Source organism: Rattus norvegicus, chromosome 15 (genome assembly GCF_036323735.1).
Source record: "Rattus norvegicus strain BN/NHsdMcwi chromosome 15, GRCr8, whole genome shotgun sequence".
NCBI classification, from domain to species: domain Eukaryota; kingdom Metazoa; phylum Chordata; class Mammalia; order Rodentia; family Muridae; genus Rattus; species Rattus norvegicus.
The window spans coordinates 90,201,425-90,214,190 of record NC_086033.1 but is presented as its reverse complement, the minus strand read 5'-3'; the positions used below and the strand labels follow the sequence as shown (position 1 = coordinate 90,214,190).

At 38.9% G+C, this 12,766-nt stretch overlaps 1 non-coding gene across 1 annotated transcript; it reads right to left on the bottom strand.

Moving 5' to 3' along the window:
* Positions 1 to 234: 234 nt before the first annotated feature.
* Positions 235 to 339, bottom strand: LOC120097309 (U6 spliceosomal RNA). Its single transcript, XR_005494519.1, has one exon. It is a non-coding gene; the product is annotated as a U6 spliceosomal RNA (small nuclear RNA).
* Between the last annotated feature and the right edge of the window lie 12,427 nt (positions 340 to 12,766).

Sequence of the window (12,766 nt, the reverse complement as noted above, 5' to 3'; positions counted from 1 at the left end):
GTTTTTATTTTTTGCATTTCCTTACTGTGCATTGAAGAAACAGCTTCCCAAAAGAAAGCATCTATTTTTGTTTAATTTTGAAAATCACACAATTGATAAGTTAACTATTCATGTGCCATATAACATATACAATTTAACATAGAGAACTTTTATTAGTAGGTAAAATCAGTTAAATATACTTAATAATCAACTGCTATTTACAGAATAACACAACTCATCATTAATAGAATTTGAAATTGTATGGAACATGTCACGAATTTGCGTGTCATCCTTGAGCAGAGGCCATGACTAATCTTCTCTGTATCGTTCCGATTTTAGCATATGTGCTGCCGAAGGAATGGCCATTCAGAGCTTGCCCCACATGCGGCCCATATATATGCAGCCACCAAAACTAGATAAGATTGATGAAGCTAAAAAATTCATGCTGAGAGGGACCGGATATAGATCTCTCCTGAGAGGCACATACAGAGCATGTCCAATACAGAGGTCAATGCTAGCAGCAAACCACTGAGAAAAGAACCCCCTTTAGAGGAGTTAGAAAAAGGATTGAAAGAGCTTAAGGAGCTTGCAACCCCATAAGAACAACAATGCCAACCAACCAGAGCTTCCAGGGACTAAACCACTACCGAAACACTATACATGGACTGACCCTGAGCTCCAACCGCATATGCAGCAGAGATTGCCTTGTTGGAGCACCAGTGGAAGGGGAAGCCCTTGGTCTTGCCAAGGTTGGACCCCCAGTGCAGGGGAATGTCGCCAGGCATGGGTAAGGGAGTGAATGGGGGGAACACCCATATGGGGTAAGGCGGGATGGGTGATTATGGACAGGAAACTTGGAAAGGGAATAACATTTAAAATGTAAATAAAGAAATGTATCTAATAAAAAATAAAATTAAAAAAAAAAGAACTTGAAATTGTTCATTCTCAAAGACTTCAGGACATATGAACCTTACATTCCGGAAGGAAGTAGTAAAGTCTAAGAAAGGGAGAAGAGTTTTGTTACTGGGTGGCATCTGAAAAAGATCAGGAAGTTAATAGTTTTAAGGGACTGCAGTTTAGAAAAGTAGTTACACTGGCGTGTCTGTGTGTGTGTGTGTGTGTGTGTGTGTGTTCATCCCTCACTCATCTCTCTGTTACAACTACTTCTTTGATTCTTATCTACCTATATTTCTAAACAAGGAAAGGGAAGTTGTGATTATGCGGGCCCTCTCTCTAAGCCAATCCAGAGTAATTTGCCCATCTCTAAAGAACCCTTGGTCACACAATATGAAACATATTCACAAGGTCCAGAAATAAGCAATGCAAGGGAGAAGGAATGGGAAAATTATCTTCTGTATCATGGCATCATAATTACTCTGCATCTTGCTCCATTCACCATGTCTTTATTATTTCTTATGAATATTCATTATGAATCACATGCCACATATCTTTTTATTAGGTTGGTTTGGTTTGTTTTTTTGTTTGTTTGTTTGATTTGTTTTATGTTTATTTTGACAAACAAGGCCTATGTTTCTGCAGCCCTGACTGTCCTAGAATGTACTCTGTTAATGAGGCTGCCTTGAACTTACAGAGATCTGCCTGTCTCTGCACGCAGAGTGTTGAGATTAATGTCATGGACCACTGCTGCCAAATACCTCCTATTTTTAAAAGAAATTTTCTTTATTTCTTTATTTATATATTGGTCATATGCACTTTTCTTTGTTTACTCAGTTATTGAGGATTCCTCCTGAGGTATTTACTGCTAATTTCTAAACTTAGATTGTGAGTCAAACACAATCTGATTTAGTTTTCTCTCTACCTACTCCCTCCCAAAAAAAACCCACCACAAACAAAGAACAAAAACAAAGAACAAAATAGCAATAACAAAACCAAAAACAATAACAGTAACAAAAATATTTGATTTCTACTCTTTCCATTAGGTATTAAATAAGATCAGTATATTTTTGTAATAATTTGCTTTCAAAATCTCTTTACCCTACTTTTCCCCAAAATTCCAGTTTTCTTTTACTAAGAGAATCTACTTTGTGACTTTCCCACAGCATCATAACCTTGTGTGGTGGTGAATTTGTTATCTTCACATGCATATCACCTTGTTATTCTTTAATCTCTCCTTCCCAGGACCTCAACTATTCATTCTGAGTTAATTGCTATTAATATTTAAATGCATCTGCCAGAAGTGCATTATCAACTCCCACTAGATGTGATCCTTGCTCAGAAAAAAATCCTAGCACTAGCGATCTTATGAGTTGCATTCAGAATCCCTCCAGAAGCTTCTCTAACCTTGGGAAAATCAATAGACCTTCAAGGCCTTCTTTTTCTTTGATGTAAAAGGAAGTTGTGAGGCTAACAATGCAGAGTACAGAATCATTGTTGTTGTTGTTGTTGTTGTTGTTGTTGTTGTTGTTGTTGCTAGTGGTGGTGGTGGTGATGGTGTGTGTGTGTGTGTGTGTTTGTGTGTGTGCGTGTGTCCTTGTCTATGAAAGCTGCATTTCTAATAACTCCTAAGTATATGTAACTTACAATATTCTGAAAAAGCTGTGAAACTTTGAGTTGTGTCAGAAAAACCCAGAGTTAGGCCCCAATTAAAATCAGTAAGACAGATTTTTACTGAGGAATAATTGCAAATGAGGAGAGAGATTCCGTGTAGTACAGACCTGAGTTTTAAATGTAGAAAGGGAGAATTTGTAATCCCTAACTGGGAAAAGTGTCATAGAGAACATTATTAAACAGAAACAAGGCAGGGACTCTTGTTCCATTGATTTAAAAAGTACGTATGTTGCAACTGGGCAGGAATGGCTTAAAGTCTCTACCAAAGATCAAACAAAGGATTCTGAATTCCAGTTAAGAGCAATAGATACCCATAGATACCCTGTTGATATAACAATGGCATAATAATAATGATGATGATGATGAAGAAGTGAAGAAGAAGAAGAAGAAGAAGAAGAAGAAGAAGAAGAAGAAGAAGAAGAAGGAGGAGGAGGAGGAGGAGGAGGAGGAGGAGGAGGAGGAGGAGGAGGAGGAGAAGGAGGAGAAGGAGAAGGAGAAGAAGAAGAAGAAGAAAAAGAAGAAGAAGAAGAAGAAGAAGAAGAAGAAGAAGAAGAAGAAGAAGAAGAAGAAGAAGAAGAAGAAGAAGAAGTTGTCTATATATTAGTTGAAATGTATTATTTTCAAAACTTATATAATTATATTAGAGGCCAAATATAAATATGTAACAGGACAATCCTCATAAAATGTACCTAACTGATATAGTCAGGAAAGAGGTTCAGTAGAGCTTCAGCGCCTTGGTCTCAATACCTCAGACAAGCCCATGTGTTGCTCTTGGTTGGTGGCTCAGTCACTGGGAGCTCCTTGGGGTCTGGGTTAGTTAAGACTGCTGATCTTCCTATAAGGTTGCTCTCCCCTTCAGCTTCTTCAATCCTTGCCCTAATTCAACCACACAGGTCCCTGACTTCAGTCTAAAGGTTGGGCATCTGTTTCAGTCAGCTACTGGTAGGGCCTCTCAGAGGACAGTTATGCCAGGCTCCCATCTGTAAGCACATCATAGCTTCAGTAACAGTGCTAGGCCTTGGTGCCCCACCATGACATGGATCCCAAGTTGGGCCAGTCATTGGACTGCCTTTCCTTTCCTTCAGTCTCTTCTCCATTTTTGTCCCTGCAGGTTTTTTGACAGGAACAGTTCTGAGGCAGAAATTTTGAGTGTGGGTTAGTAAACCTGTCGCTCCACTTGAGGCCCCGTGTATCTACTGGAGGTAGATTCTTTGAGTTCCCTCTCCTCAATGTTGGACATATTGGCTAAGGTCACCCCCACTGAGTCCTGAAGGTCTCTCATTTCTCTGGTCTCTGGTATGTTCTAGAGGGTTCCCCCACTTCGTACCCTCCAAGGTTGCTTATTTCCATTCATTATCTTGGTCCTCTAGACTTCTTTCCTGCCCTCTATACCTGATCCTGTTCCCCTTTTCTTCTCCCTGTCCCCTCTCCCACCCAGGTCCCTCCCTATCTCTGGCTCCCTTGATTATTTTCTTCCTTTCCTAAGTGGGATTGAAGCAGCCTCACTTGGGCCTTTCTGCTTGTTACAATTCTTACAGTCTCTGGGTTGTATCCTATGTATTCTGTACTTTTTGGCTAATTTCCACTTATCAGTGAGTACACACCATGCATATCCTTCTGGGTCTAAGTTACCTCACTCAGAATGATATTTTCTAATTCCATCCATTTGCCTGCAAAATTCATGATGTTCTTGTTTTTAATAGTTGAATAGCATTCCATTGTGTAGATGAACCATGTTTTCTGTATGCTTTCTTCCATTGAGGGCCACCTGGGTTGTTTCCAATTTCTGGCTATTTTAAATAAGACTGCTATGAATGTGGTGGAGCATGTGTTCTTGTGCTATGGTGGGGCATCTTTTGGGTATGTGGCTGAGTGTTATAGATGGGTCATCAGGTAGATCTATTTCCAATTTTCTGAGGAACTACCAGATTGATATCCAGAGTGGTTGTGGCAGTTTGCAATCCTACCAGCAATCAAAGGGTTTTCTTCTTTCTCCCTATCCTTGCCAACATGTGCTGTCACTTAAGTTTTTGATTTTATCCATTCTGATTGGTGTGAGGTAGAATCTCAAGGGTTATTTTGATTTGCATTTTCCTGAAGACTAAGGACTTGGAACATTTCTTTAACTGTTTCTCAGCCATTCGAGATTCTTCTGCTGTGAACTCTCTTGTTTAGCTCTGTGCCTCATTTTTTAATTGGGTTATTTGATGTTTTGGAGGTTAATTTCTTGAGTTCCTTATATATTTTAGATATTAGCCCTCTGTTGGATGTAAGGTTAGTGAAGATGATTTTCCCAATTTGTAGTTTGTTGGTTTGTGCTATTGACAATGTTCTTTGACTTACAGACTCTTTTGGGTATCATGAGGTCCCATTGATCAATGGCCTGAGCCACTGGTGCTCTATTCAGGAAATTTCCCCTTGTGCCAATGAGTTTAAGGTTCTTTCCCTCCTTTTCTCTTATTAGATTTAGTGTATTTGGTTTATGTTAGGTCCTTGATTCTATTGATCAATTCATCTGGTTTTAGGACACTGCCATGCAGTTTTTATGACCATTGCTCTATAGTATAGCATGAGATCAGATATAGTGATATCTCTGGATATTCTTTTAATATATTTGATTGTTTTAGCTATCCTGGGACCTTGCTTTTCCTTATGTAGTTGATTATTGTTTTCTCAAGGTCTGCAAAGCATTGTGTTAGATTTTCAATAGGGATTGCACTGAATTGCTTTCTGAAAGATCGACTACCAATCCACTAGCATGGGAAATCTTTCAACCCTCTATTACCATCTTCAGTTTCTTTCTTTAAAAACTTAAAGGTCTTGACATGCATGTCTTTCGCTTGCTGAGTTAGAGTGATTCCAAGATATTTTAAATTATTTATGGCTATTTCAAATAATGATATTTGGCTGACTACCTTTTCAATTCTTTAGTCATTTAAATAAAAGAGGGATACTTTTTTATTTAATCTAATATGCAGCCAATTTGCTGCATATATAAGATATAAAAGGTGTTGTGTTTTCTCGGAGGCTTTTTCACCATCACCCAGTTGGATGATAATGTATTTTACATTTTTCATTCTTTTTTTTCAGTATTTATATAGCAGATTAGATTGACAGATTTTTTTGTAGCTTGAACCATCCCTACATCTCTCAGACAACACCCACTGGATCATGGTGGAAGGTGTTTCTGATGCAGTCTTCAATTCAGTATATAAGTATTTTATTCTTTTTACATCAATGTTAATTAGGGAAATGGGTCTAAATTCTCTTTTGTTGTTGACTCTGTGTGGTTTATGTATCAGGGAGGCAGTGGCCTCATACAATGAATTTGGCAGTGTTCCTCCTGGTTCTGTTTTGTGTAATAATTTGAGGAATATTTGGTATTAGTTCTTCTTTGAAAGTCTGGTAGAACTCTTGGCTTAAACCACCTGGCCCTTTGAGTTTTTTGGTGAGAGATTTTTACTGACTGCTTGTATTTTGTTAACTGTTATAGGCCTATGTAGATAGTTTTTCTGATCCTGATTTAACTTTGACAACTAGTATCTGCCTAGAAAAGTATCTATTTTGTTTAGATATTTTTTCCAATTTTGTGAATGTAGGTTTTGGAAGTAAGACCTAATGATCCCTTGGATTTCCTATTTGTCTGTTGTTATAGCCCTGTTTTCACTCCTGAGTTTGTTTACTTGGATATTCTTCCTCTGTCTTTTACTTAGATTGGCTAAGACTTTTTCTATCTTGTTCTTTTGTTTTGTTTCTTGGTTTTGTTTTTCTCAAAGAACCAACTCTTTGTTTCATTGTTTCTCTGTATTTTTCTTTTTGTTTCTATTTTATTGGTTTCAGCAGTGAATGCAATTATCTCCTACCATCTACTTACTTACTTCTCTTGGGTATGATTTTTATCTAGGATTTTCAGGCGTGCTGATAAGTTGCTAGTATGAGATTTCACCAGTTTCCTTATGAAGATACTTGGTGCTATAAAACTTATTTCTTATCACTGCACTCATAGCATCCTGTAAGTTTGAGTATGATGTGCATTTTTTTCATTTAACTCTAGGAACACTTTAATTTTTTTCTTTCGTCCTCCCTTCATCCCTTCCTTCCTTCCTTCCGTCCTTTCTTTTTTCCTTCTTTCTTCCTTTCTTCCTTTCTTTCTCTTTTTTTCTGCCTTGACCCAGTAATCATTCAGTATAGAGTTGTTAAATTTTCACGAGTTTGTAGACATTCTGTTTTTCTGTTACTTTTGAAGCCCAGCTTTGATTCAAGTTGGTCTGATAAGATACAGGGTTCGTTTAAATTTCTAACTTCTACTGAGACTCCCCTTTTAACTAAGGATGAAATCGATTCTGCACAATGTTCCACAAGGTGCTAAGAAGATATATTCTTTTGTATTAGGGTGAAACGTTCTGTAGATATCTGTTAGGTCCATTTGACTCATAATATCTATTAGCTGTATTATCTCTCTGTTAAGTTTATGTCTGGAAGACTAGTCAATTGATGAAAATGGGGCATTAAAGTCTCCCACTACCACCATGTGAAGCTCAATGTGTGATTTAAGCTTTAGTAATATTTATTTTATAAATGTGAGTAATTTTTGTTGTTTTGTTGGTTTTCTTTTTTGTGTTTGGGGCATAGATATTGAGAATAAAAATATCATCTATATAGATGTTTTCCTTGATAAGTATGAAGTGTCCTTTCCCTCTTTAATTAATTTTGATTTGAAGTCTATTTTGTTAAAGTAGTTACATTAGTTTGCTTTTGGGGTCATTTGATTAAAAAATGTTCTTCTTTTATTGGATACTTTTTTAACTTACATTTCAAATGTTACCCCCTTTCACAGTTTCTTGTCTATAAACCCCTTATACCATTCCCTCTCCTCATTCTTCTATGAGGGTGTTCCCCTACCCAACCACCAAACCCTTCCTTCCTCCCTGCCCTGACATTCCCCTACACTGGGGGATCAAGTCTTGGCAGGACCAAGGACTTCTCCTTCCATTGGTGTTCCACAAGGCCATCCTCTGCTACATATGAAGCTGGAACCATGGATCTGTACATCTGTACTCGTTGGATGGTGGTTTAATCCCTGGGAGCCCTGATGGGTTGGTATTGTTTTTCTTATGGGGTTGCAAACCCCTTCAGCTCCTTCAGTCCTTTCTCTAACTTCTCCAATGGGGATCCCGTTCTTGGTTGAATGGTTGGCTGCAAGCATCTAACTATGTATTAGTCATACTCTGGCAGAGCCTCTCAGGAGACAGCTCTATCAGGCTCCTGTCAGCATGCACTTCTTGGCATCAGCAATATTGTCTGGGTTTGGTGGTTGTATGTGTATGGGCTAGATCCCCATGTAGAGCAGTTTCTGGATAGCCTCTCCTTCAGTCTCTGCTCCAAAATTTGTTTTAGCATTTCCTCCTATTAATATTTTTGTTCCTCCTTCTAAGAAGGAACGAAGCATCCACACTTTGGTCATCCTTCTTCTTGAGTTTCATGTGGTCTGTGGATTGTATCTTGGGTAATTTGAGCTTTTGGGCTAATATTCACTTATCAGTGAGTGCATACCATTATTACTTTTGTGTGTGTGATTGGGTTACCTCACTCAGGATTATATTTTCTAGTTCCAGACATTTGTCTATGAATTTCATGAAGTTGATGTTTTTAATAACTGAGAAGTACTCCATTGTGTAAATGTGCCACATTTTCTGTATCCTTTCCTCTGTTGAAGGATATCTTGGTTCTTTCCAGCTGCTGGCTATTATAAATAGCTGGCTATGAACATAATTGAGCATGTTTCTTGCATATTGGCACATCTTTAGGGTATGTGCCCAGGAGTGGTATACCTGGGTCCTCAATAAGTACTAAGTCCAGTTTTCTGAGGAATTTCCAGATTCCCAGAGAGGTTGTACTAGCTTTCAGTCCTACCAACAATCAAAGAGTGTTCCTCTTTCTCCACATCCTTGCCAGCGTCTGTTGTGGTCTGAGTTTTTATCTTAGCGATTTTGACTGGTGTGAGGTGGAATCTCAGGGTTGTTTTGATTTGCATTTCCCTGAAGACTAAGGATGTTGAACATTTCTTTAGGTGTTTCTCAGCTTTTGATATTTCTCAGCTGAGAATTCTTTGTTTAGCTCTGTATCCCAGTATTTAATAGGGTTATTAGATTCTCTGGAGTCTAACATCTTTCGTTCTCTGTATATATTGGATGTTATCCCTGTAAAGGATATAGGATTCATAAAGATCTTTTCCCAATCTATTGGTTGCTGTTTTGTCCTAAGGACAGTGTTTTTTGTCTTATAATTGTTTGTAATTTTATGAAGTCCCATTTGTTGGTTCTTGTTTTTTAGGCATAAGCCATTGGTGTTCTGATCAGGAAAATTCCCCCCAGTGTCCACGTGTTCAAGGCTTTCCCCACTTTCTCTTCTATTAGTTTCAGTGAATTGTTTTTTATTATAATTTATTTATTTGCTTTACAACCCAGTCACAGCCCCCAACCTCCCTCCTTTCCTACCAGTCCCACCCCACAAATCCTTCTTCTCATTATTCCCTCCCATTGGGTACCCATACTGCCCTGGCATATCAAGTCACAGGAGGACTAGGCACATACATACTCTTCTTCTGAGGCCCTATCAGGCAGTCCAGCTATGGGAAGTGGATCCAATGGCAGACAGCAGAGTCAAAAACAGCCCCTACTCTTGTTGTTAGGGGACCCACATGAAGACCAAGCTGCACATCTGCTACAAATGTGTAAAGGACCTAGATTCAGAACCTGCATGCTATTTCGTTGGTGTTTCAGTCTCTCAGAGTCCCTATGGACCCAGGTTAGTTGACTCTGTAGGTCTTCTTTTTTTTTTTAAATTTAGAGAATACTTTATTAGTTTTTGTAATCAAACCCACGTAGATAAGAACTTACATATTTAATGCAGTGTGTTACCCCTGTACAAATGGAAAAAACTGAAGTTCAACATTTCTAGACCAATATGGCTGTTAATTTCTGTACAGTGCCAACTCAACACAGTAAACGGGGATACTTTTTTCCAAAGTTGACAGCACAGCTAAAGTTTCAAAAAATTCAAATTATATATCTGTATATATATATTTATATTTATATAAAAAGACCAATAATAGCAGTGTGTTATGCATCAACAGCAGCAACAGCTTTTCCAGGTTCTGCAGTCATCTGAACAAAACTGTAGAAACATCCAGCACACTCCATTAAAAAAAAAAAAAGTAAAAAAACAAAACCCGAGAAAACAGCACAGTTCTGTTACTCTTGTGGTACCTGGCACCATTTTTTTTTAAATTAGCTTCTCAATCATCATCTAGAAAGAAAACATTCTGAGCAACATCATTAAAAACAGCTCTGATAAAGCACGGTCACTACTACATATCATAAAGCAGGTACAAGCTATTTTACATCCACAGAGGTATGATACAGTACTGTCCTACATCTATAATACTAGAGGATACAATTTAAAAGGCATTATTTGAGACTTGATTCTACTTTTCCAGCAGAGGGCCTAAAGGATGGTGTGACACAGCTTTGTAAAGAAACATACTCTAGACAGGATTTCCTTTCACTAGTGGCACACTTCTAAGGATTCATTCTCTCCATGAATGTCAGCTAAAACCGTTATTAAAAAATGAAATATCCCTAAAACAAAACCGTATAACCACCGGATTCACATGAAGATGACCTAGTGGAGACAAGCTGGACCTCACCTTACCAACAAGCTATCAAATCTGTTATGTTTAAACAGTGAGACCTCCAAGGAAGGAGATGCCAAGTAGTGCTTCAAAGCTTCGGACCACAATCAAACACAGCATCCTTTTCAACAGAAGCAGAAGCTCATCTGAATATGCTCAAGGATGCTGACATCAACATTTAATCATCTCCTCACTCATCCAGGAAGAAGGGGAGATCAGTTACTACTGTACTTCATTGTGTTCAACCAAATCACCATGTTACAAAAATAGCAAGCTGCCATAATAAAAAATAAGGCTCCTCTATCCAGCACCAGATAGCATCATTTTACTTTCAATTGCACACTTGTATATAAACCAACCGAAGATGAGGATTGAGAGTTCATCTTGGTGGATTTTTCCTTTGATGAATATGAAGTGTCCTTCCTTATCTTTTTTGATGACTTTTAATTGAAAATTGATTTTATTTGATATTAGAATGGCTGCTCCAGCTTGCTTCTTCTGACCATTTGCTTGGAAAGTTGTTTTCCAGCCTTTCACTCTGAGGTAGTGTCTGTCTTTGTCTCTGAGGTGTGTTTCCTGTAGGCAGCAGAATGCAGGGTCCTCATTGCGTATCCAGTTTGTTAATCTATGTCTTTTTATTGGGGAGTTGAGGCCATTGATGTTGAGAGATATTAAGGAATAGTGATTATTGCTTCCTGTTATATTCATATTTGGATATGAGGTTATGTTTGTGTCCTTTCTTCTCTTTGTTTTGTTGTCAAGATGATTAGTTTCTTGCTTCTTCTAGGGTATAGCTTGCCTCCTTATGTTGGACTTTACCCTTTATTATCCTTTGTAGTGCTGGATTTGTAGAAAGATATTGTGTAAATTTGGTTTTGTCATGGAATATCTTGGTTTCTCCATCTATGTTAATTGAGAGTTTTGCAGGATACAGTAACCTGGGCTGGCATTTGTGTTCTCTTAGGGTCTGTATGACATCTGTCCAGGATCTTCTGGCCTTCATAGTTTCTGGCGAAAAGTCTGGTGTGATTCTGATAGGTCTGCCTTTATATGTTACTTGACCTTTTTCCCTTACTGCTTTTAATATTCTTTCTTTATTTTGTGCGTTTGGTGTTTTGACTATTATGTGATGGGAGGTGTTTCTTTTCTGGTCCAATCTATTTGGAGTTCTGTAGGATTCTTGTATGCCTATGGGTATCTCTTTTTTTAGGTTAGGGAAGTTTTCTTCTATGATTTTGTTGAAGATATTTACTGGTCCTTTGAGCTGGGAGTCTTCACTCTCTTCTATACCAATTATACTTAGGTTTGATCTTCTCATTGAGTCCTGGATTTCCTGTATGTTTTGGACCAGTAGCTTTTTCTGCTTTACATTATCTTTGACAGTTGAGTCAATGATTTCTATGGAATCTTCTGCTCCCGAGATTCTCTCTTCCATCTCTTGTATTCTGTTGGTGAAGCTTGTATCTACAGCTCCTTGTCTTTTCTTTTGATTTTCTATGTCCAGGGTTGTTTCCATGTGTTCTTTCTTGATTGCTTCTATTTCCATTTTTCATTCCTTCAACTGTTTGATTGTGTTTTCCTGGAATTCTTTCAGGGATTTTTGTGTCTCCTCTCTATGGGTTTCTACTTGTTTATTTATGTTTTCCTGGAATTCTTTCAGGCATTTTTGTGATTCCTCTCTGTAGGCTTCTACTTGTTCTCTAAGGGAGTTCTCCACGTCTTTCTTGAAGTCCTCCAGCATCATGATCAAATACGATTTTGAAACTAGATCTTGCTTTTCTGGTGTGTTTGGATATTCCATGTTTATTTTGGTGGGAGAATTGGGCTCCGATGATGCCATGTAGTCTTGGTTTCTGTTGCTTGGGTTCCTGCGCTTGCCTCTCGCCATCAGATTATCTCTAGTGTTACTTTGTTCTGCTATTTCTGACCGTGGCTAGACTGTCCTATAAGCCTGTGTGTCAGGAGTGCTGTAGACCTGTTTTCCTGTTTTCTTTCAGCCAGTTATGGGGACAGAGTGTTCTGCTTTCGGGCGTGTAGTTTTTCCTCTCTACAGGTCTTCAGCTGTTCTTGTGGGCCTGTGTCTTGAGTTCACCGGGCAGGTTTCTTGCAGGGGAAAAGTTGGTCCTACCTGTGGTTCCAAGGCTCAAGTTTGCTCGTGGGGTACTGCCTACGTCCTCTCCGCTGTGGCAGCAACCGGGAAGACCTGCGCCGCTCTTTCCGGGAGCCTCTGTGCACCAGGGTTCCAGATGGCGTTTTGTGTTTTCCTCTGGCGTCTGGATGTGCACAGAGTGCAGTCTCTTCTGGTTTCCCAGGCGTGTCCGCCTCTCTGAAGGTTTAGCTCTCCCTCCCACGGGATTTGGGTGCAGAGAACTGTTTATCCGGTCTGTTTCCTTCAGGTTCCGGCGGTGTCTCAGGGACTCTGTAGGTCTTCTTGTGGTGTCCTTGCCCCCTCGAGCTCTCTCAATCCTATCCCCCACTCTTCCATAAGACTCCCAACTTAGCTCTTCTTATAGCAGAGCTTTTTAG